This window comes from Diceros bicornis (assembly GCF_020826845.1).
Source record: "Diceros bicornis minor isolate mBicDic1 chromosome 13 unlocalized genomic scaffold, mDicBic1.mat.cur SUPER_13_unloc_1, whole genome shotgun sequence".
Classification (NCBI taxonomy): Eukaryota; Metazoa; Chordata; class Mammalia; order Perissodactyla; family Rhinocerotidae; genus Diceros; species Diceros bicornis.
The window spans coordinates 12,173,622-12,178,781 of record NW_026690866.1 but is presented as its reverse complement, the minus strand read 5'-3'; positions in this window follow the sequence as shown (position 1 = coordinate 12,178,781).

Here is a 5,160-nt window from a genome sequence, read left to right as displayed (position 1 = left end):
ATGTGGGACGGTGTATATGTTCAAGCCCAAGAGGGATGTCCCCAAGCAAAACCTGAAACCCATGAATTGTCTCATGTGTCAGAAGTTAATGAGAAGAGATTTAAATTTCCGGTGGAAGGAGATGGACCAGTGATGAATCCAGAGGAAGACAACAAAGAAACAAGAGATTTTTCCCATATAAAAGGTCAAAGGAAAAAGAGAGACAGAAAATGTATTCATAATATCTGACGTAGCACATCTCTGGATAAGATTCCTATGTTATAAAATGGTAAACACTTATGTCATAAAACAGTAGACATTGAATTTTGATTTATCCTAATTCATTAAATAGTTATATTGGGCAAGGGGAATTATGTTTTTAACATATGTAAGAACGCTTCATGCTGATTGTTTCAGAGAAGAAAGAAAGTATAAATAGTCAAAAGCTGAAAAATGAAAAAGCTGTATGAGTAGCTAATTTAGAAATATAGATTTTCAACCAGAAAATTAAAGAAGTTGTTTTTGGAACCAGAGTCAAGAGTGGGGAAGGTAGCTTTTCATTATAAGGTTTGAAGTATTATTGGAGAGATGTGCGTATAGACACACACACAGGAGTCTGAATTTGTATTCCAAAGGGATCATCTAACTCTACAAAGAATTTGTAAAAAGGATTCACTCTACATCAGTATAACATATTTTGAAAACTACAGACTTCAAGTGTAAAAAAAGCTGTCATCATCCCGGTGCAAAAATGAATGGGGCATCACTTTCCCACTGACATGGTGATAAGCATTTTACGTACATTACTCTTGAGTATTTTCACAGCAACCCATAAGGAAGATGGTATTATTTATCTCCATTTTGCAGATGAGGAAATTGGTGACAGCATATTGCTAAAATTTTCATATAAGTTCTCAATAGATATTGTTTTATGTTAAAATTGTTTATTGAAATCTCTTTTCATTAATAAAACGATATGTGCCATTCTTACAAATAAGCAAAGGGTGTGTAAAAACAATTTAGCAAAGCTACAGTTTTATATCCTTTTGATATAATTAAATATAACAATCACTTTATTATTTTTCTGCTCTCTGCTTCACATCTAGGAAGATACTTCCTATCCTAAAGGCTTACTAGAAAACTCTATTAAAAATCAAGTATCAGGGAATACCCATATTATGCCAGGTTCCTGAATACATGAAAAAAAAACCATTATAACAAATTTTTGTACAAAAATCTTAGATCATTCATGAACTGATAACAACACAAATCATGATTAGGCAAAGTATTTCTGTAGAATGACAAATATTTAAACTTTAGACATTTAGAAAGGTAGTTCATTACAGTAAGTAATGTGTATAAGAAGAATTTTTTCAAACTCACTAAGTGCCAGGAAAACGTTTGACAAAATGCACTGCAATATTATTCACAATAGCCAAGAGATGGAAACTACCTAATTGTGCATCCATGGGTGAAAAGATGAAGAAAATCTGGGGCATCTATACAATGGAATATTATTCAGCCTTAAAAAGGAAGGAAATCCTGTATTCAGAATTGCTTGCCTGGATCATTTCAGTAGCCATGTGCTTTCTTGCTTAGTCCCCTCTGGTCCATTCGCCAACCAGAAACCAGGGTGATCCTTTTACAATGTAAGCTCCACGACCGCTAGTGGATCCCTAAAAGAGATTTTGGAGGTAGATTGTGTGGGTACCAGCTGTGTGAACTTGGACAATTATATAACCTCTAATGTTCCTCATCCATACAATAGGGGTTAATAGTATTGTCTCCATAGCATTGTTGTGAGGATTAAATGAGTGAATATATGTCAGATGCCTAGAATGTGTCTGGCACATGGTAAGGCAACATGAAAAATTTAACTCTAATTATAACTAAATTAAATATTGTGATGGCCTATTAATTAAGTTGAACCATATGAAATTTCTAATACTCAACCAATTTGACCCATTATTATTGTTGAATAAATGATAAAACTCAGTCTAGGCAAGTTGTGTAGAGTCAAAAAGGATTGGATAAATGAAAATGTTATTACAATAAATAAGATGAAATAGATTGCTTTGCAATTTACAAAGCAGTTTCTCATACTTTGTTTCATTTAATCTCTATAGAATGCTTTTCAGGGTATTATTACCACAGTCTCGGAAGGAGTAACTGACTTGCCCCAAATCACACCACATTATATAAAGCAATTAGAGTGGAAACATCATTTCCGGTATAAATCCCATATGATATTTTGTTTTCCCTTCATAATATCATTCGTCATCTCAAGAAAGTGATGAAATAATGCTGATTCCTAGGAACTTAGTCTTAAAGAGACATACTCTCAGATGATCAACACTATGTCTTTGAAACAGGGGTGTTGCGAGAAGAAACTTGAGACCCATGATTTCTGGGTGTTCAAGTCCATGCTTAGAGTTCTGGGAAACAGTAAAAGAAGGGAAAGGGGGAATGCTAGTCCAGAATGAAAAAAGTCTGACGTATATGTAACTTTATTGATCACCTCAAAATTCTCTTTTTGTTTATGGTCTGTGACACCCTACTAGAATATAAATGCTCTTAGGGTAGATCACTGCTATCTTGCAGCAAGTGGTAGGCGCTGAGTAAATATTTATTAAAGAAATGAAAGTGGCCTTGAATACATCTGCTCTTTGCTCACCAGAGAACAGCCTCATAGCAGGCAAATGGCATCATTAGCAAAATTTTAAAAATCATACCCTTATTAGCTCGTAACCATGGATTCAAGGCTCCCATTTATTTCATACTTTCTAAGTACAGAAGAATTCTAGTGTATTAGGGGATGTTTCCACAACCTCGCTGTAAAATAAAGCAAGATATTTGGGCCATTGATTGCTGGTTCCAGCAGGGCCCATCTCTATGCTTACCTCTAAACAATTAACTATAGATTTGTTATCCCAACAAACAGCGATTTGGTATGGAACCTGTTTTATCAGTGTCATGCAAAAGTAGACATTTGATATGTCTTTAAGGGGTGATATGGATAATAATGTTGATGCAGAAGAAGACAACTAAAAATTCTCTCTGGTCTTTGTCAAGTGCATCTGGGTGAAGGGTATCTTGGAGTCACTGGATTTCAGAAGTCAAAAAGACTCATCCAACTCTTCATGTTACAGGTGAAGAAAATGAGGTCTAAAGGGGTTGAGAGATTTGACCAAGACTAATTCCTGGGACTAGAGAGAGATCCTCTGATTCTCAGCTGGCCATATTGCATAACATCTCCAGCTCCAAACAGCCAAGAGAAGAAAGTCTGTTGATTTCCAGCTAGAAATGATTCCCCTTCACGTTTTTACTTTCTCTCTCTTAGATGCCTGCTCTGCCCTGACAAGGAATTTATCTGATGTTTACGCTACACTTAAGAAGAGGAAAATGCTCCTGGCAAATACTACTGTGATTCAGTGTGGCATTGGAGAGCCCAGTCCTGAAAAAATGAGAATCAACAGAATAAGAGGTAAATAATATTAGAGAAGAAGAGAAAATCTATTATTTTAGTGGGACATAACTTATAAAGTTTAGAACTGGTAAATAAGTGGAGGAATGTGAAAGGAAGCTAGATTCCTATATGAAACATCAAAAATACTTTTATATGAGCAAGAATTAGTTTAAACATGTAAGTAATTATTCCATTCCTAAGAGCAATGGATTATTTAAGATGAGTAGTTAAAATAATTGGAACTACACATTAGTTATATGAAGAAGATTATAAAGAGATACAAAGCATGTAAAAGCTCAGATTAAATGGAGAGATATACTATACTTGTGACTGAAAACAGTGTTTCAAAGATATCAGTTTTCCAAACATTATTCAGATTCCATATACTTCAAATCAACCTTTAAAATGATGCAGTGTTTGTTTTATAGACTAAAAGATAGCCATTTGTAAAATAAAACACTAGACCATAAACTAACATTATTCACAAGTAAATCATTCCAAATGGATTATAGGGCTAAAATTAAAAGTAAAATCCCCACGTATAACAGTGGTGGATGAGAATATAGAAGAATGTCCATAATCTTAAAATTAGTGAAGATACTCTTAATATATATGCTTAAAGATGTCTGGTTGAAAAGAGGAAGGAGAAAAAGTAAAATGGAACGTGATATGGTCTCTGATTTTCTTTCAGAGACTTAATCTAGAGAAGAATATTCCAGTCTACGATATTGGATAAAGAAATAGAAATCTGTGATAATTACACAAATAATGAGAGGACATATTTAAATGGTAGCATAATGTATCAGTTAGCTTCTGCTGTGTAACAAACCACCCTAAAATTTGATGACTTCAAATAAGAATAGTTTATTTTTTCTCAAGATTCTATGGGTTAACTGGGCAGTTGTTTTGATCTTGACCCATTGGTGGCTCAGCTGGGATTGGATGGTCTAGGACAGTTTTACTCACACATCTGATTGTTGATATGAAGCCACCTAGAGTGATGGAGATGTGGAGTCTGTCTAGACTCATTCACATATTGATGGCCTCAGGATTCCCAAGGGCAGCTAGAGAAGGACAAGTAGCAACAATGAACAAGTGTTTTTCAAGCCTTTGCTCATGTCATTTGGTAATATCTCATTGGCTAAAGCAAGTTACAAGGCCAAGTCTACCCAGAGTCAACGTGGGATGCAATAACCAAACAGACAGAGGGTAAGGACTGATGTGTGGCCATTTTTGCAATCTCTCACACATAATTTTAGAGGAAAATTAGTATAAATGTTTGTGTATTTGTTCATTTGAATGCCCGAGGAAAATTGTATAAAGCCAAAAGAAACATAAAGCAAAAAATTAAGTGGAGATGTAAGGTAAGTTTAGTTGGTACTGAAATTGGGTCTGGAAAAATATAGTAGTTTATTTTTCAAGTGTATGCAAGTTCTTGTGACCTATGAAAATAACTTACATTTTGATTATTTTCTCCCTGAATGTGTTTTATTCCTTAACACTTTTGATGTGTTTCTCTCTGGCCTTAGGAAAATAACGTAGCACTTGGGAGCAAAGATGCAGCCTAATAGCCCCACACTGGGGGTCAAGATGGAAAAGACCTCCACGGCCACCATGACCTTGCCCTTGGTGCTGTGTTAGATGGGCAGGAAGGTGACCCAGACACTGCAGAACACCAGCATGCTGAACGTCAGGAACTTGGCTTCATTAAAGGT